The sequence below is a fragment of the Molossus molossus genome, unplaced genomic scaffold, assembly GCF_014108415.1.
Source record: "Molossus molossus isolate mMolMol1 unplaced genomic scaffold, mMolMol1.p scaffold_m16_p_20, whole genome shotgun sequence".
NCBI classification, from domain to species: domain Eukaryota; kingdom Metazoa; phylum Chordata; class Mammalia; order Chiroptera; family Molossidae; genus Molossus; species Molossus molossus.
The window spans coordinates 25,278,884-25,298,576 of NW_023425356.1; the positions used below are offsets into that span (position 1 = coordinate 25,278,884).

Below are 19,693 nucleotides of genomic sequence, written 5' to 3' on the forward strand. Positions count from 1 at the left end.
CATGTCCCCTACCAAAGTTTAAGCCTGCAACCTGGGCATGTGCCCATATGCAGAATTGAACCGGCAACCTTTGGTGCACAGGATGACGCCCAACCAACTGAGCCACACTAGCCAGGGCAAGAGGATGGCGAGCTTAAAAAGTGAAGGCGGTCTGGACTCTACTGACACTTTCCAGCAGGAACTCTCTTGAGAGGTCTATCTCTTGGAGAAGCATGTTGAATACAGATGTGTTATAGGGGAAATGGGGTCAAGAACACAGTCCCAGCCTGTTCTTGATGTGGTTCCCGTGCCCCCTCAGCTTCCCTCCCAAGATCTTTTTTTTTTTTTAATGTTTTTATTGATTTTTTAGAGACAGAAACAATGTGGGAAACATCGCTCAGCTGTCTCCTGCACGCCCCCTACTGGGGATCAAGCCTTAAACCCCGGAATAGAACTGGGACCTCTCAGTCCATGGGACAGGATTCAATCCACTGAGCCACACCAGCTGAGCTTCCCTCCCAAGATCTTTTTGGAAAGTTCTACCTGCTCTCTAACCTGAATTTCTCTTGCTAGACGTATTTATTCCCTTCTGTCACTACAGAGGGAGGAAGCAGGAGTGGTGGCTCTGTGGTGCAGGGGTACACTCTCTCTGTGGTGTGTTCAAACTTAGGACATATCTGAGGAAGAGTCCCTCATGGAAGAGACAGAGGCCCGCCCGCCCACCCACCCAGTGACCTCTCACACAGGCACTCTTGGGGAGCAGCCCACCTCCCCCATTCTCTTGGTTCTTGGGATGGTATTGAGAAGCCGTGTCGGCTGGGAGCATCAGCCCATTGCTTTGAGTTGGGACTCACCAGATCATGGGTGGCCTTCCCAGGGGCCTTGGGAAGCTGTTCACCTTGGCCCCCCACCGTGGGAGTTCTGTCTTAATCAACCACTCCCCCTTCTGTTGCAATGTGGCTTCTAGTGTTGGTCTCTTGGAGGGAGCTCAGGATTGCCCTCCTCTCATTCAGTCCCTCCCCTCCAAACCCTGGCACATCCACTACCACTAGTACTGTTGTTCAGGAGTCAAGAGTCTTTATTAAACAGGAGATGGAACTTCCATCTAGAGGAATCTCAGCTCAGACAACACAGGAGAAACCAGGATGGGACAGGACCAGAGCAAGGGTGAGGCCAAGTCTTATCCCGGGTGGCTCTAGGTGTAATGGGCTGCCCAGGCTGGAGGCTGGGGCCTCCCCACTTCTGTCCTGCTCAAACACTTCTCGAAGGAGGCAGTCAACTTGCTAGAATTTAGCCTCATCTTTCAGGCAATCCAGGAAGGCTTTTTAGAGGAAACTCAGGCCAACTGGGTGAAGTAGGTTCTTCTTTTTGGTCTGAAAAGAAAAAAAATGTCAATAGTGAAAATGTTCTGTTTGGATGGAGAACTTAGTAGGAGGCAGAGGACAAAACTCTAGGGAGCATCCAAAGGCCTTGGAAAGGCTTCCCCTCCATCAGGAAAGGGAAGGGGTTGGAGGACCCCCCGACAAAAGGGCCACCATGAACAGTGGCTGATTCTAGGCACCTCTTCTGGGTGCTCTACTCAGGGCCATGAGGCACAGGGGATGCCCAGGGTGGAGACTCGGATGCCAAGCAGGTGAGAGAAGGGGACCTGCTTCAGGAAGGCAGAAGCATGCTTCCCTTGGCCAGGGGCCAACCTGGGAGGATTTGAGTGACTTCCACAGCTCCTGTGGCCTCTTCCTCAGTCTTGTCTTCAGCCTGCAAGGAGAGTTTTAGCATCCCTCAGACCACCCCTGCACCTAAGAAGCATGGCCCTTTCTTTCCCTGAGAACTTGTAGAGAAGTCCCCCTGCCTATCTGCTCCTCTCTTCTCAGTCCCTCCCATTGTGTGTGGAGTGTGTTCCCCTGGAAGTCAGCACAGGAAGGGAGGGCGAGAGCACATGCTTTGGGATCCATAGAGCCCCATTGGAAGCCCGGCCCAACTTACTAGTCCTGTGACTCTGGGCAACATGTGTTTCTTGGGGCTTTGATTCCACCTTTATAAATGGGGGCAATATCACCGAGTTTTCAGGCCTTTTGGAAGATTAACTGAGGTAACGGCTAGGGAAGGGCTTACACAAGTAAGTGGGTGCCTGATCAAGGTCAGTTCCTTCCTTCCTGGGGTTTAGGGGAGCTGTACCTAGGAAAGGATAAAATCAGTAGAGGCTGCACAGAAATCAGAAGTCAGCTGTGGGGGCCCAGCTGGTGTGGCTCAGTGGCTGAGCATCAACCCATGCACCAAGAGGTCACCAGTTCAATTACTGGTCAGGGCACATGCCCGGGTTGTAGGCTCGATCCCCAGTAGGGGGTGTGCAGGAGGCAGCCCATCGATGTTTCTCTCTCATGGATGTTTCTATCTCTCTCTCTTTCCCTTTCTTCCCTAACTCTCTAAAAAATCAGTAAAACATTAAAAAAAAAAAAAAAAAAGTCAGCTGTGGGGAAATAATTCCTTTCCTGCCCCATCCGGGGTTGGGAGCAAGCAGCTTTGGAAGCCCCCAAAGTTCACCTGAGCTGACTTCTCCAAAAGGCTTTAAAATCTGAGAAGAGAATTTCAGAAAGAGGAAGAGTTCTTAGCCATGCCTCTATACTGCCCAACACTGCTCAGATCTGTATCACCTTTCTCCCACCCATACTCTCAGACTTTCCAAACTTACTTCCCTCTTCCCCGCCTCACCTTCTCCTTCCTTTACCCAGTCCCCACCCCCACTCCCCAACTCTACCTTTGCCAGGTCCCTAACCTTGACCTTGACCATACTATGGAGGGGTAAGGATGGGAGGTCTGCCTCACTCATACTGGAAACTCCCCCAAAGGTAAGGACTTGGTCTCCCTCAAACCTGGGCTTCTTGAGGCCTGTGCCTCTGACTCTTCCTGGCCCTCTTCTGGGCCTGGGCTGGCTCCCAGAAGCCCTGAGCTGAGCGGGCTGTTCCTCAGTGCCCCAGCTAACTGTCTGCCTCTCCCTCCACAGCTCCTTCTCCCTGCTGCAGATCCTCAGGCCACCTGAGAGCCCTTCTGGCCCCAGGTTGGTTGGATGAGGGGGAACAGCAGAAGACACTGGTGTCTTTCAGCGCCTGGGAAAGGGTGGTGGATGAAGGTCTATGAAGGGCCTTCCCCTGGGAGGAGGAGGAGGAGTCCAGATGGAACAGTTTCCACCTGTTCCACCCGCCCCACCCCAGACAGAGCCAGCATCTCCTAGCAACGGTACAGTAGCAGGGGTCTGGGAAGAAGGTGGGGGCTGGGAAAGTGGGATGGGGAACAATGATATAAATTATCCCCAGCCCCTCCCTCCCAGCCCACTCTTCCTCAGTTGAGAATGGCCTTTTCCTCCCCACCTGCTCCTCATTCTGGATTCCCTCAGCAAAGCTGGGCCTTGCTCAGTGCCCCTTGCAGATGCGCCTCTAGGTCAAGGTGACCATTCTCTACCTTCTGCTTGAGTCCAAGAGGGCAAATCCTCACCATCCCAGGATCTCTCAGGGATCCCGTTGGAACCTCCCAATGGCAAGAGGCACAGTGTGCCTTCCAAAGTACACCCCACACCCCCAAAACCTGGGAGACTATCACTTTCCAAGGGTCTCTGGCTATTGCCTCTTTGGGTGAGGATGGGGCAAGGAAGGGGAATTTCCAAGCATCTGGTGACACCGACTCTCCTCTAAACAAAAGGTTTTAGACTTTGGCTCCCAAGTCTTTAAGGGGCACTTGGACCTCTTACCAAGCTAGCCAAATCTCAGTTTCCCTATCCCAACAGCTGGGGTCCAGGAAACCCAAACAAGTGACTAAAGGTGGGTGGCAGTTTCCTCCTTACCTCTCAAATTTATTCTGTCAAGCCAAGGGTCAAAGAACTGGTGCTTCAGCATTACAGATCTTGGTTAGACATTGGGAAGAACTTCCCAGGACAGGAATAAACAAGATCATAGAATTCCCTGGTTGGAGAGAGGAAAAGTCTATCATAGAAACAGGAAATTGGGTGGGAACCTCTTAAATTTTATGTCATTATTGCTTTATTCTCCATATTAAAAAATACAGAGGGAATATTTAGCACAGAACCCGACATATAGTAAGCCTCCATTTGGGTTATTTAAAAAGATTATATATTAATATGTATTTTTATTGGCTAAATATCGGGAGGAAGAGATAAATCCCTGAAGACCTATCTGCCATGCTCCAAGAACCTGTGGGAAAATCCGGATATGAGGTAGTGTCCTGAGTACAGCATGGCAGCCAATCACTTTGGCAATGGCAGGAGTCTGGTTGGTTGCGGGGTAGTGTGAGGAAGCAAGCTGGTGCCAGATGGATAAACCCAACAGAAGGTAGCCCAGCCAGGTGACGCTCATGCCCCCTCTGCCCAGGGCTCTCCTCCATATGCCAGCCTCCGCCTGCTCCTTCCCTCCAAACTAAAGGCTCCACTGCTGCCTGTAGGGGATGATGCCAAAACCATTCTTCCTCCCAACTCGCTTGTACAACAAGGGATGACCACTTAGAGACAAAAGCCCCCTCCTGGGCAAAGTCTCCCTGGGCCTCGGGCTGAGGGGTCTAAGTAAGTCTGGCTTTAGCTCACTCCTGACAATGCTGAGGAACCACAAGATCAGGGACTTGAGACGGTCCCAAGTGGCAAGGCTTGGAGATAGCATGTTGCACACATTCGGTGGAGACTACGATGGCCAGTTCTGCCCTGGTGAGCTGAGATCCAGCTGCAGAGAGGGAGTGGAACAGGTTAGGGCGATGGGGAGAACTGAGCTTCACTCCCACCTGCCCCCATCCCGGGACTGCTGAACAGTATTTACACAGGGCCAGGGGAAGGTTCTTCCTGAGGATGAAAGAAGCTGTGGTCAGGAGTGTACCACCTGGTTGTTACAAATGTGCCTCCCAAACCAGTCTCAGCAAGATGCTCGCCTGCTTGAGCGCTCCAGCCAGTCCACAGTGCCCAGTAATGCTTCTCAGACAGCCGCGAGCTGTACCCAGCAGTCCATGCCCTCATTTCCAAACCCTGGAAGCCTTCCCTGATGGTCCTCACATACCTGCAGTGGCCCCTCTGTGTCCCTCAGCATTTAAAATTAACACTGGCCCTGGCCGGTTTGGCTCAGCGGTTAGAGCATCAGCCTGTGGTCCAGAGAGTCCAGGGTTCAGTTCCCACTAAGGGCATGTATCATGGTTGCAGTTTGTCCCTGACCCTGGTTGGGTTGTGTGGGCAGCAGCCACTCAATGTGTCCCTTTCACGTCGATGTTTCTCTCTTTCTTCCTCTCTCTCCCTCCTACTCTATCTGAACAAAAAAAAAGGGGAGGGGGGAATGTCCACAGGTGAGGATAAAAAAACAAGAATAAAAAATAAATAAATAAATAAATAAATAAAACCAACACTGGACATCTGCACATAGCCTTACAAAACTCTCATTTATCATTTGACCCTCAGGAGAACTGTGGAAGTAAGTTAGTAATGAGGGAGGAAAGCCAGAATTGGTATCCTGACCAACCTGTCTAATTTGAGTCAAAAATGAAAACCTCCTTGCCCTGGCTGGTGTGGCTCAGCTGGCTGGAGCATCATCCCATGCAGGTTTGATTCCTGGTCCGGGCACCTGCCCAGGTTGGGGTTTGATCCCTGGTCAAGCGCGTGTGGGAGGCAACCGATCAACATTTCTCACTCACATTGATGTTTCCCTCTCTCTCTCTCTCAAATCAATGAAAAAAACAAAACCTCCTTGTTTTGTTGTCCTTCCTGAGGACAGAGACCCTCTATCAAATCTGTGAGCAACCTGCAAGCTGAGGCTGTCCGCTGCCATTCTACTGCTTTCCGCGCCCACAACACAAACATGTATTAGAAGGGACAGCGTGCAAGGGGCTGAGGCAGGGCAGAAGGCTGTCCACACTTCAGGTTAGCAATCAGTGACTCAGGCCAGGCCAGGGGAAAAGTCTCTTTGAGGGAAGACAAGATTGGGTGTGGAAACTGAGGGAGCTTGGGACTCTTTTTTTTGGTTACGTGCCCCTAGTGGGAACCGAACCCAGGACTCTCTGGTCCATAGGCTAACACTCCAACCACTGAGCCAAACTGGCCAGGGTTTTTTTTTGTTTGTTTGTTTTTTTAAATCCTCACCCAAGGATATATTTAGAGGGGAAAAGAGGAGAGAAAAGCATCGATGTGAGAGAGAAACATGGATTGGTTGCATTCTGTAAGCGAGCCCACCGGGGATCAAACCTGCAACCCTGTGGTATATGGGATGCTCCAACCAACTGAGCCACCCAGCCAGGGCTGGGGACTCCTTTTTAGCTCCGGTCTGCCCTTCCATCACAGCCTCCCTGGAGTGGGAGCCCTGTACAGGAGAGAGGGGAGCTGAAACCGTCCCTACATCTGGATGATGACTCAGAGTGGAGTCAGCCTCAGAAGCACAGGAGGGTGTGTGTGGGCAGGGGAAGGAAGGCTGAGGAGGCCTGGCAGGATTGGGAGTTTCAGCTGGCAAGAAATGGGGAAGCGGAAGGCAGGGGCTTGCTGCTGGGGACCTGTGGATTCTGACTGGATCGTGAAAAGGAGCCTGTCCTGGGAATGCCTCCACCATGCCTGTAAGACTTTGGCCGGGTCTCAGCTTTTTTTTTCTTCCTGGTTAAAGCTTGAGGCTACCCCTCAGGCCTTCCCTCCTCCAACCCCATTCCATTCCACCCCCCATGGTCCCCCTGGGAACTAAGCCCCCTCACCTGACAGGGCCACTTCCATGGCCACTCAGAGAGGTCTTTGTGCAGAGGCTGGGCCTGGGGCAGTAGCCAGCATCCCCACTTACATTCCACCCCAGTGCCCAGCAACATGGCTGATCATCATCTCAGCTGTCTCTCCAGCCTCTCACCCCCTTTCTCTGGGAAGAATCCCCTCAGAGCCTTGGGCCAGCCGTGGATACCTCGTCCCCCTTCTGTCACTCCCTCTTCCAGAAGTTTCTAGGACTGAACCTACTTCTCTGTTCTTCACTCCAGTCCTTAGTAGCCCATCTCCTGTCCTGACTCGCCGTGCTGGGGACCAATCTTGGCTTCTCTACACCTCTCCACAGAGTTCCCACAAACCCGTGTGTGTGGTGTGTGCCATTCTAGTGTGGGAGAAGCAGAGACCTCTCCTCAAGTAGCTTCCAGGCTCTTCACAGGTTCCTTTATTTGTTCTGAACTAGCTGAGAGCCAGTTAAGTGTCTGGTTGGGTGTTGGGCTCAGCGGGCAGCTAGATGGGGGTGTCCTTGTCCCTCCTGGGAGTGGGTATATGCTGCTCACAGCCACACCCTGCACCCAACATCTCGGAGCATGTCAGCTAAGTTCCTACTACCCCCAAGTCCAACCTTCCCGGTGGAGCACATAGGCTCCTAATAAAGAAACTTCTGCCTCTATTCCCTGTCTCCTCCCAGCCCAGGCTCCTTTTGCTGGACACTCTGGTTTCCTATCACACCAGGCTCTCTCCACCTCCTTGCCTTCCAGCATGCTCTCTACTCTCCACCACCCACTTCCCCAGACTCCTGAGATTGACAGCCCCCTGCTTACCCTCTATCCCCTGTATCTTTTCCACTTATCTTTTGGGCCCTCCAGGAAGCCTTCAGGAATGATGGCTGAAGTGATAACAGTGAATGAGAGTGAGAAGAGGGAGAAAAAAAACTCATAGCTGAATCTTGGGGAACACTTTTGGCTGGAGAAGCAGTTGGCCTAGAGGACAGGATGAATAGAACCCAGAGAATAATCAGGGATATAAGAGAATAACCAAAGGAGAAGACTGACTGGATATCAGTATGAAACGTTCCACAGAGCTCACCAGGCCTGAGCAAGGGCTACTGCGTCCAGCAAGGAGGCTGCGAGAGCCAAGAGGGTGCAGAGTCCCAGAGCTGAGATGGAAGCCAGACTCTGGGCTGAGGAGGGAAGGCTTGGAGCCTAACTTTCAGGACACAGCGGCCCTTCACAGGCCCCAGAGAGGCCCTCAAACTGGCAGGTGATCCTGCCTGTCCACATCTTACCCCTCCTCTCCTCCTGCTGATACTCCCAGTTCTGATTCCTCCAGTATTTCTGACATTTCGCACAGTCCTCCCAAGGCGTCTCTGGAACCAAACAGTAGAGAGGCCTCTCTACCACCCCTGCTCCTTCCTGTGTGAGGTTCACGTCTCTTCTGGGGCTGCCATTTCCCATCTCTCCCTCCTTTCTCCTCTCCCCAACCTCTCTTCCCAATTCCACTTGTAGGAAGACTCAACTTCCTGGTGAGCCAGGAAGTCCTTCTCATGAACATACTTCCATCCACATCCACCATCCAGGGCTGGCTCTCAGCCCACACCTGTCAGAGATGGCCATTTTACAGGCGCCAGTCACCTGAGATGCTGCCTTCCTCTGCTTCCTTTCCCACAGCCTTGCCTCCTACCCCTGCCTTCTTCCTTCTGAAGCCTGAGCCCAACAAGGTGGGGGGCCAGGCTGGGGAGCCAAGGCCGGAGGAAGCAAGACAAAAAAGGACAGAAAAGTGGGCCCCTTGGCATCTTTCTGGCATTTGAGTCTGGGTGAGGGAGGGAGGGCAGAGGGAAGAAAGAAAGTAGTGTGAGTTTTTCTTTCTGTCCTCTTCCTGCCACCTCCCCCCACTCCACAAACACTTTGATGAAAACAAAATCTCTCCCCTTTTTTCTCTTCCACCCTCCCCCCCCCTTTTTCCTGGCTCCTACAACAAGCCTCCTGGAATGAAAATGAGTTGTATTATGCAAATCTATGCAAATAAGGCTTAACGAGATGGAAGGAGGGGGCAGAATGCCTAATGAGTTATGGCAGAAGGGTGCAGACGGAGGGTGGCAGGAATGACCCCCTTCTCTTCATTCCCACAGCCTGGAGACTTGCTGGGGGCATTGGGGTATCCCTCACTTCTGGCTAAGAATAGGTCAAGGCCCCATCACTTCAGCTGAGAAGGCCTAGGATGGCTTTGGCTATAGGTAAGGGGCAGGAGAGCTTGGGAGGAGAGAAGTAAATACAAAGGATTTGTGCTCACTTGCACAGCATTGCCCAGAGACTCTGATGCACCAGCCTCCCAACCTTTAGCTCCAGTTGCTGAAAAGAGGGTGATGCTTATGCACACCATGGCTGTTCATCAGAAAGAGGATTCCCAAGGGAAGATTCCCAACCAGACCCAGGTTCTTCCTGGGAGTTGGGGGGGGGGGGGGGTAAAAGCTGTCTCTCTTTATGCCTTGGAAGGTGAGGGCTGGAGTGGTTGCCACAGCAACATAGCATGAAACACCCACCTCCCCAACATCCAGCCCCAGAGGACCTAGGAGTTGGGGGGGATAATAGATTGATACCCCCTGGTGCCCCCACCACCTGGCACTGCCAGCCGGAGATGGCGCCATCAAATCCTAGAGAGAATGGACCCTTTGTTTCTAGGCTCACGATGTTGGGGGAGCAGGCCTGAGCACACAGAAGGGCCTTTCCCAGGCCCTGTTCCAGTTTGCATGACTCTTGCTGGCCTCTGGAGACTCCTTGTGGCCATCCACTGGCCTCTGTGCCCTGGCAGATGGCTGCCCCTATGCCTTTTCTCTCGTGAGCTTGCCAGCTACTGCTAGGTATGCCTTCTCCTGTGCTTCTCCCTTCAAACCCCTCAAAACCCCTCAGACAGAGACAATGGTCAGTTGCACCCCTTCCTGGCTTGTGTGGACATCTCATATGTCCAGACATGCATCCTGCTCTTTTTTGTAAGGGGGCAACCTGTGAACTCTCCCTACCAGCTTTAGGACAGCTCCATCCAACTCAAGCAGGGAGACTCCTGAAGGAGGCATCAGACACAATGGGTGGGCCAGGCTGGAATTCAGAACCTGGATTGGCAGGAGAGTTGGTCACACCTCTTCCACTCTCTTGGGATCTGTAAAATGAGAGATATAGGGCTGATGACATCTAAAGCTCAGTTTAGTTTTACCTGATTGGTTCACTCTGTATCTTACATAAACTTAGGTTAACTCCTTCGTGAAATCTAACTCTCATCCTCTTACTGCCAGAGCAGTCCCTCTCATTCAGATTCCCCAATGTGGACGAACCCCATTTCCTGGAGACGGAATGCCAACTTCCCTCAGCCTTTTCCTCTCCCTGAGAATCCAAAGCTGCCTGAAAACAATTCCTATAGATTAAAAAAGCTAGAGTCTTTGATATCTGCCCATGCAGACTGGACTCCCTCCTAACCCTCTCAGCGGGGTCAGCCACAGCCATCTCACTCACCGCCCAGGAGCTGTCCGTGGTGCTGGAGGCGGCTCTGGTACACTTGTGGACGAAAGAGGGTGGGAGGGTGAAAGGGTGGTGGGGCACCACCCACCTACCCCAGGTGAGAAGTTAAACGGAGAAGAAGCAGAAAAACATTTGGAAACAGTAAGGAAAGGAGCAGATGTGCTCCTGAAAACAGTTTCTCCTCTCTGAAGACCTCTAAGTTGTCAATACTACTTTGGGGAAGGAAGAGCACAAAAGTGATGGAAACTCTGGGAAGAGCTCATGTTGAGGTAGTTAACAGGGTACAGACCTCTAAACTCCATCCTAAATTTTAAGGCTCATACAAAGAATTTAGTAATAAAGATGAGGAATATACACAGGTAAAGACACACAATCTGCCTGGTAGTATGATAGATATTAGGAGCTTGAGAGGAAGGGTAGGAAAGATAGGAAAGGACATGAGTGTATATGCACCTGTGTGCATATGCACAAGCGTGTGTGCGTGTGTGTGTCCCAGGCAGAGAGATAAGCTTATATCAGTGGTTCTTAACCCTAGCTGCACATTAGAAACACTGAGGGAGCTTTTAAACGATACTGAGGCCTCAGCTTCATTCCCACTCTGATTTCATTTGTCTGGGGCTGGGCCCAAACATCAGTATATATTTTTAAAAAGCTCCCCAGGTGATTTTAGTACATAACCAAATTGAGAATCATTGTCTTGGAAGAAAGCAGAATTCAAAAGTGCAGGGGTTAAGCCTGATCAGGCAGAGGAAGAGGCAAAGCTAGGGCCCCTGAAGAAGGGAATGAATAGGGAAGAAGACAAGCATGGCTCCTCTCCTAGAGCTCCCGTTGGCCGGTGGCTGGCCTGGAGACCAACTCAGGTGGTGGGCTTGCCTTTTCTGTGTTGTGAAAGCTTACACTACTCCAAGGCAATAAGATGAACTGTCCCCCCACTCCAGTCCCTGTGCAGAGACAGGGAATGGGTGCAATGACCCTGAGGGCATGCTGTTCCCCTTCACCCAGAAGGTCCCCAGGGAGGCAGTTGTGGAAGGTAAACAGCAACAATGGTCTCTTTCAGTGTCCAGCTTCCAACCCTTCAGCCCAATTAGCAGACACAGCAAACAGCAATTCAGCTGCCTTCAGCTGCTGTCATAACAAATTCAGTGCAGCCTTAATGGGGGATTAGGGCAGGAGGAGGGGGGTATCACTCTGAGTCCTGGGAGAGCCTGGGTGTCAAGGAAGGGTTCCCCTTTTCTCTCACCTCTCTCCTATCTCACTATGTACCCATTCACTTTTACCTTCTATAACCCTGCTCCTCATTCCCCTCAAAGCTCTAGGAATGTTTTTATAATTTTGTCTCCTCTTTCCCTCCAATGATTTTAAAGCATTAACCTAAAATCACTCATCTCCTAGGGAAGTTGGCATACCCTGCTTCTGTATGAGAGAGTGCCATAACACCTCAAGATCTATGAGGTCTCAACAGAAAAGGAAAGAAGGTGGAAAGGTCAGTCTGACCCCAGAATATTAGGTTGGGAAGGAGGTAAAGAAATAAGTATCAGTATTCCAACTCCCAAACCTTGGAAAGTGCAGACTTCAAGAAGGACTTCCAGATGAAGAATGCAGAGGGGCCAGTGATGCTCTGGTGGGTTACCAATCTTGGGAATCCAGGTGGGAGTGGGGAAGGTAGGGACTGGGAGGCTAGAGGTGAGAAAGCACCCTTTCTTAAAGTCCCTCAGCAATAAAGAAAAATTTGCATGCTGATGGGAAGGTCTTTATTTGGTTTGTTATTATACCTACTACCTAACTTGTCCTTTAATTTAGTAAACTGTGTTTTTAGTAACTCTAGAAGCTTAATGGAATAAACTCAAAATTGTCATTTACACATGTCTTATCTCTCTATCTACATAAGTTAGTTTACCAACTTACAGACAAGTGGTAAGATCCATCGAGGAGAAAAACACAACGGTCATTCTGCCATGTGGACTTCAGCCTCTTCCCTTAACAGGCTTCCCAAGGACGGTTTGTCCTCTCCCCAGGTTTCAGACACTGCCTACACAAGTCCCAGGTGTCCTTCCTTGACTCCCAAAGCTATAAAACCAGGAGAAACTTCCTCAAGTTTAAATGCTTTGAGCTCCTCAGTCAAGAATATGCCAAAGAGCTGTCCTTTTGGCATTCTGAGATCAGTCATATGCTTTCAAAGACTTGTTCCAAACTGTGGCCTTTATTAACCCTTCTGCAGTCTAAGAATTACTCTCTACCCAGGGGTATCATAACATGTTATAAGATCTTCCATCTAGAAGTCTTAATTTGCTCCATGTATCAACCCATATATATACATTTTCATTCCCATTATACAAACATCCAAGCTGAGGCTCAGAGATCTGTGTAAATTATGGCCCCTGAAGACAGACCTTGAATCAATCACATGTGCTCTGTTTTTGTCTTTCCTCAGGCTCGCTGATTGTGATGACTGTGGAAGGACATTTCAACAAGACCCTTTCAAAGTCTAGAATTGGGAAAAATTTGTCCCAGGATGAGGGTGTGAGTGATAAGGCAAAACTTAAGTCAGGTACTTAGGAAGAAATTCCCTTGGAACTCCTAGACTTAGAATTCAGTAATTGGGTATTGGGATGAAGGGTCAAGACCGAAATGGTTGAAGAAACCAACTTAGAATTTGGTTTCCAGTAGGAATAGATGGATATTGCAAAAATCTGAAGAATAGAACTAAAAATTCTTGGACACAGACAGAAGAAATGTCCTAACTGGTAAGTGGTGAGGCCCTTCCCAGCCCCTTTCAACCCAGCTTTCCTGCACCCCATATCATTAGTTCCCATCTTGGATTTAACTAGAGGAGGTGCTAGTTTGCATAAAAGTTGGGGAGGTGGAAGGCAGGACTTAGTTGTGTCGCTGTAATATCTGCATTTGGTAGACCCGCACCCCTCCTCACCAATCCCAGAGTGTCTGTTCCTCTAGTGAATTTATACCTGTACATACCCAGGCATTTTTAACTCACAGTGCAGCTTCCTGCCCTCCATGGATCGCACACATCCAAACTCACACAAGGCTACACACCACGCAGTGTCTCACCCTCATACGCAGACACACACAGCTCACAAGCACAGTCACCCATCATTCTGACAAACCCTCCCATATACCTGCAGGCACACACGAGGCAGAAACAAACCCTAACCCCCACATCCTTCTGGCCTCTATTCCCCCTTTCCACTGCAACACTGGTTTTGTAGTAACCCTCAACCCACCAGCTCCCTCAGGCTATCTGTTCTCTTTTGGAGATCCTGTAGTCAAATGTGCTAATGGGACACAATGATCATAACATAAACCCACTGTGTTTAATAATGCAGGTTCTAAGTCTCATGTGGATGAGCCTCAGCAGATTCTCAAGGTCACATTTCCAACCTGAGATATGAGAGAAAAAAAAAAAGGTTTATCTTTCTTGGTAATTCTCCTCATCAGATGCTAACTCCCTGCAGCCCATGGTCACCACCAGGCCTTGCATCTGCATGGCCCTTCCCTCTTCCCCGGTGCACTGATTCCCCCCTCCCTCCTCAGCTAATCCTCATCTCAGTCTCTCTACCTTACTCTCTCCAGATCCTCTCACAAGCAAGTGTAAAGCAGTGGGGAAAGCATTGGGTTTAAAACCAGCGAGTGACATAGCAACTCATTTGAGTCTGCAAAATGGGATTAAAAGCAGCTACCTCACAGCGTTGGAGGATCAAAGACAGGCATGTAGGCAGAGCACTGTTTCCTGAAAGTATGGTGTGGTATTAAGGATTATCAGTCCCTGCCCCAAACCTGCTTCTTTTCTCCCTAATCCTGTCTCCCTAAAATAAACCAAACCCCTCAAAATTCCAAACAGCTGAAAAAGCAAGAGGCCATTAATCTCTCTTTCCTCCAAATCTCTGAAAGAAGAAAACATATACTCTAGGTTCTCTGAAGCACGAGTGTTTTAGCTTGGATTCCCCAATATTTTCCCCACATAATATATAAACTGAATAATACTTTTCTATCTTTAAAATCAGTTCCTGGGAGGAAAATTTAAGTTTACACTAAAATTGGGAGTCAGTACAAAGTTATTTTGTCCAGTTCTCCTGCCCTCTTTTGACTCCTTACTGACCTGTCTTGTGTTCTGGATGGGGAGCGGTAACACATACAGAGGGAGCGACTTCTAGCTTTGGCCACACTTACTTCTGTTTTACCAAGTGACTCTAGACCATGCTCCTCTCAACTGCACCTAAACGTTCTTTTGCTTAAAATATTTAGGTCAGGCCAGATAAATGGATTCTTTTAGGAATGACCCCGATTAATCTCTAATTCTTTGCTTTCTTTGGGCAGCATAAATACTAAGCTACAAATCCCTTTGTGTTTGAGCTCTTTAAGGCCATTTGCTCTTGGAGATGATTTGGGGGGCGGGGAGAATGGACGGGGGGGGGGTGTGTGTGTCCTGAAAGACCCCAACTCAACCCTTCAGTCAGTAAAGACAAGGCTGGCATGAGAAGCTTTTCAAGACATCAGACTCAGGTCTTGGGTTGTAAGAAGGAAGGAATATGGAAGCAAGCTGAGAAATACTCTGCACTCATTGCCCCAGAATCCAGGCTGGGCCAAAAAAAACCGTTCCCCAGACACTCTGTCCTCCTGTTGAGCAACCCCCCACGTGATACCTTCAGTCCTAGCTCCACTTTGCCACTCTCAGCTCCTAACCAAGCTGGATAGACCTATGTAGCTTCAGAGAGCCATAAAAGCCACGACCAGCCTTCTCAGCTCCCAAGCCTGCAATAGCTGTGGATAGCCTGCGGGAAACTGTACCAGAACCCAGGGGAGAGGCCTGGGCCAGGAGCCCCAGGTCCTGTCCTGAATAACCCTGCATCCAGATCCTCCCTTGGTGCAGCAGCGACCCAGTCCACAGACTACCAGGAAAGGCCCCAGCCCAAGAGGGAGCCACATGCTCCTTTCTTGCTTCCTAACTCAGCGCGGGAAGTCACTGCACCGGGCTAAAGTAAAATGGAACCGCGACTCCCACCTGCGCGGAGGGTGGGACATCACCCGGAGCCGTGTGGTCTTGAGGCTTGCGGGGTCCTCTTGTCGCCTCCTCCGGCCCGGCCCGTAGGTCCCCGCGGAATTAGACCCTCTCAGGCCTCCCCAGCTCCCTCCCCCGCCCACGCGACCGTTTCCCCGGGTGCCCCTCTGCGCAGTGTATGGGGTTATTTTTACTTTCGGTTATCTAGCTTTATGAAGACTCCACACCACTCATACAGCTAGATAACCAAAGATAACAACCAACCCCGCCTCCTGGCCGCCGCCGCCGCCGCCTCTTCCACGCAGCCTCTCGCCCGCCCGCCCGTGGGGGGGTGGTACACGGATGGAGGTGGGGGGCGGAGAGAGAAACGGAGTCCGAGACCAAAAGACTCAGAAATACAGGGATACAGACACGACAGAGACCGAAAAAGGCGTGGAAAGGACGCGACGGCCGGTGGCACCTTAGTTCGAGGATCGCCCCCGGACCCGGACCCCAAAGCTTCCGACGCCGCGTTTCCCGCTCCCCATTCGAGCCCGAAGTGGGAGTTCCGCTGGTCCCAGGGAGGAGGGACTCACGGGCTTTCGTGCCACCCGGGAAGACCGCAGGCACCGAGCGAGGCCTCCAAACCTCACCGGGTTCCACTGCCCTCCTCTGGAAGATCCAAGGCGCACCCGACAGCCCGAGCCTTAGCCTTCGGTGGAGCCCGAGCCTCTGCGCCGGGTCGTAGTGGGAGGCGCGGGGCCGGCCCCCCCAAGTCTTCCAACTCGCGAAGGCAGTGGAGGCAGAGCGGATCTCGTGCAGGGAAAAGGGCTGGATTCAGCAGTAGACTAAAGGAGGAGCGGGCAGAGAAACCCGGAGGTGGGGATGGGGGGTGAGGGGTAAAACTCCGGAGGCGCCCCAGTAGGGAGCAGGGAAATCCGAGCAACCCAGAGAGAGGGAAGCCAGTGGGGGTGAGGTGGGAGGCGACCCAGAGACTCCCAAGCAAGTCTCTCCAGGAGAGGAGAAGGCACAGACCCTATCCGGGAAGGGAGCCCGAACAGCGCCCGCGAGATGGAGTGCGGGAAGGAAAGTGGGGGGCGGGCAAGGCAGGTGCGCGGAGTCCCAGGCCCTGCAGGACTCTCCAGGAAAACGGCGTTGTACCAAAGCTCCAAAAATCAACCAAAGCGGTGAAAATGGCCGGGGGTCCTAGGTGAGAGATGCCCTAGGGGGGGGGGGGGGCAGGGGTTTCGATCGGGAACGAGAATCCTCCAGAAGATCCCAGGAGCCCCGAGGAAGGTGTGGGGCTCTGCCGGCCCTTCGTGGCGGACCGACAGGCACTAGGGATTCCGAGGTGCTCTCCCCTCTCGGGCCCCGAGTCAGCCAGGCCACTTACATCGAGCCCAAGGCGCCCATCCATGCTCTCAGGTGCTGTTCTTTCCGGCCTTCCCGCCCACGGAGCGCCACGGCCCTGGGTCCTGTGTGCCAGGGCTCAGCAGGCGCCCGGGCGGAGGCGCCCAGCAGAATCTCAGCCTCCCCAGCTCCCGCCACAGCCTCTGCCGCCGCTCTGGCCCCGGCGCGCTCCGGCTCCGGACTTTTCATTCATCCTTTCACGCTCCCTCCCTAGGCCATCCTCTGATTGGCTTCGCCAAGTCTGACGTCACCGCCTTGTTGCCCCTCAGGCTCAACCCCTCCCCCTTCCCTGTTTGAGCCGGAGCGAGCAATTGGGGCGCCCCACCCCGGGAGAATAGGGTGGGGGGCGGGGCGGGGAGGAACTACTACGTCTGTGTGCTGATTCCCAACCTCTGCTGCCTCACTCATCCCTGACAACAGCCTGCCATCTCCAATCTATTGCCATTTGTAGCTTTGATACCCAACCTCACTCTTTTGGCAGGTTCTACATTTTCTATTTTGGCCCTAGGTATACTGCACCAGGACCAGAGCTTAAAGATGGAAAAGACAACTAAATAATTGGAGACTATCCATACCTGCATCCTCTTATTAGGATATTCTTTGTGCTTCTCGGGTTCTGGTTCCTCCCAGACTGTGATCCTAATCTTTTAAGACGGGCAGAAACCTTTCTTGTTGGTTTCCAATCCAAAAGAGTGAGGCATTCTGGAAGTTTGGGGCTCCTGTTGGGAGGCGTGGAGTCTAGTGCCTCGTTTTTTCATCGTGCAGAAACGGGAGTATCTCTTGAACCTGTCCACAGCACCAAAGTTCTAGGTGGGAGAGGCTGGAGGATTTCAGCTGGCGTTAGCTTGGGCCACACCTGCAGATTTTGACTCAGTCGTGGAGGCCCTCGCTAGCGCCTTCCTTGCCTTCCTCTACCCCATGCGCCTGCATCCATCAGGCCTGAGCACCCCACCCTTGTTCCATCTCCTGGTGTCTGGAGAGCTGGGGTAAAGGAGAGAAGGATCACTCCCCAGCAAGGTTTCAGCTTCCGCGCTTTCTCTCAGCTAGCTCCCCATCTGGCTGAGGGAATCAGAGCCGAATAATGCCGCGTTTCAACCCGGAGTGGCACACGCAAGCCCCGCTGGCGGCGTTCAGATTCTCGCGTCCTGGCAGAACTCTCAGAGAGCCGGCTGTGGCCGCCTAGCTGAGCCGCTATGCCTGCCAGGGAGCAGTTTGAATCCCTGGTCCTGAGCTAACCTACACCTCCTTGACCCTACTCGGCCCCTTTCTTTAAAAATCCTACAATTTAGAAACCTGGAGACTGTCAGCTTAATTTGGGCCATTCCTATCACCAGGGATATTTGAACCAACAGGGGTGCACTCCAGGGTACCCCTGGTTTGGCCATCAGGCTTGGCCAGAGAGTCCCCCCTTCCCCCAGGGTCCCACCTCTTCTCAGCCTGGGACAAAGCCGAGCCTGAATGCTATTTGCCTTGGTTAGATGCAAGCCAACAGCCAGTGGGGTTCATGTGATGCTTCCCTCAAAGACTGGAGAATGTCTGAATAATTGCTTCATGGTTGTGAGGTGGAGGACACTTCAAAATAGGATAGAGCCCAGGGACCATGTGTTTCCCTACCAGAATAGCAGCGTGAAGCTGAAGCAGACTGCCTAATTACCCCAGTCCAGGACTTCTCAGGGCTGTGGTTGGCATAGCTTTTTCTCTCTGTCAGCCTCCACAGCTGCTCAGGATCCTTGCTCAAGGGAAAGGTTTTTTAAAAGCATCCACAGAGTCAATTCTTCACCCTCCCAGAACTGGGAGCACAGGGCCATCGGTGGGGAGGGAAGGAGAAAGAGTGTCTACTCCCTACTTTGTTTCCTCTTGTAGCCTCCCAGGTGCCGCTACAGCTCAGAACGGAACACTGTGGGAGCACTGGGGTCCCTGTGGCTCCAGTACAGTTGCAGATAAGAAGAAACCTCCCCAAACGCTCTCACAGGTAGGTCTATCTGACTAGGATGCCACTATATGCATTCCCTAAGTGCCTCCCCCATACCAGGCCCTAGAGCAACTATAAGCCCCCTTTGCCTTTCCTCTTTGTGCCTACAAACCACTTCAAATATTTCTCAGTATGCCACCTCACAACCCTTTATAGGATACCCAATAATCTCTAGACATTCCAGCAATTCTAAATGGTGTCTACACTTCTCCTGACACACCACCAACTTCTCCTGCAAAGACTTCTCCATTTGCTCTCCCACACATTCCTTAAAAGCTCCTTAAGTGGACCTTTCTTCCTCCCCTGACCCCGTGCCTGGAAGGCTGGGGCCAGTATGTGGGAAACAGCTGCCTGTCCTGCTAGCTAACATTGTCCTCTTTCTTCTCTGTCACCAATTTCCAACCAATTCTCCTGCACTTTGGGGAGCCCAATCTTATTTCCACGGCCCCATACCCTGGCCTGGGCCATCCAGACAGTGCAGCAAGAGGCAGGTGGCATCAGCATGAACCTCCTTTCTCTTTCAGCCACTGCCATATTTTTGGTTGGGGAGGGGGAGGACAGAGCAGTTTCCTTGCCCAGTGGAGACCCACCCCCACATCCACCACTATTGGCCAAATTCAGACTAAACTGGACTTCTTCAAAACCAAGGTCAGGAGAGAAATGGGTACATATCTAAATTTCCCCAAGTAGCTCAATAGAGAACTAGATCCCCCTGTCTGTTACCATGGCTTTGAGTTCTACAGAGGTACCTCAGCCTAAACAGAGTGTTCAAATTTAACGAGGAAAAGAAAATGGAGATTAGTCTAAATTGTCCTGGTACCATCTGCATGGAATCCCCCTCTCTGCCCAGATTCCTGATGAAGTAACTGGTTTTGTCTGGGTGAACTTGACAGTCTCCCACCACTCCTGCTCAGGGATTAAGGTGAGCAGGGCACTGGTCTTTATTCCAATGGAGATGGAGCGATAAAATATGAAAGAAGCAGAAAACTGCCCACCATCATGTTCACTGGATTGGTTTGTTTCAAAAATGGAAGTACTTCAGGTAGCAAATGAGACAGCCCTTCAAAGACAGAGGCAATTTCATATATATTCAAATCTATGGTATCTAACACATGCCT

At 51.5% G+C, this 19,693-nt stretch overlaps 1 long non-coding RNA gene across 3 annotated transcripts; it reads right to left on the bottom strand.

Moving 5' to 3' along the window:
* Positions 1-757: 757 nt before the first annotated feature.
* Positions 758-16,747, bottom strand: LOC118637808. Of its 3 annotated transcripts, XR_004960959.1 has the most exons (7): positions 16,587-16,747; positions 13,525-13,596; positions 12,106-12,267; positions 9,708-9,844; positions 3,815-3,932; positions 1,674-1,734; positions 758-1,352 (listed from the first exon to the last, which is right to left on the bottom strand). It is a non-coding gene; the product is annotated as an uncharacterized LOC118637808 (long non-coding RNA). The 3 variants fall into 3 exon arrangements; XR_004960960.1 differs by lacking the exon at positions 12,106-12,267; XR_004960958.1 differs by lacking the exons at positions 12,106-12,267; positions 13,525-13,596.
* Between the last annotated feature and the right edge of the window lie 2,946 nt (positions 16,748-19,693).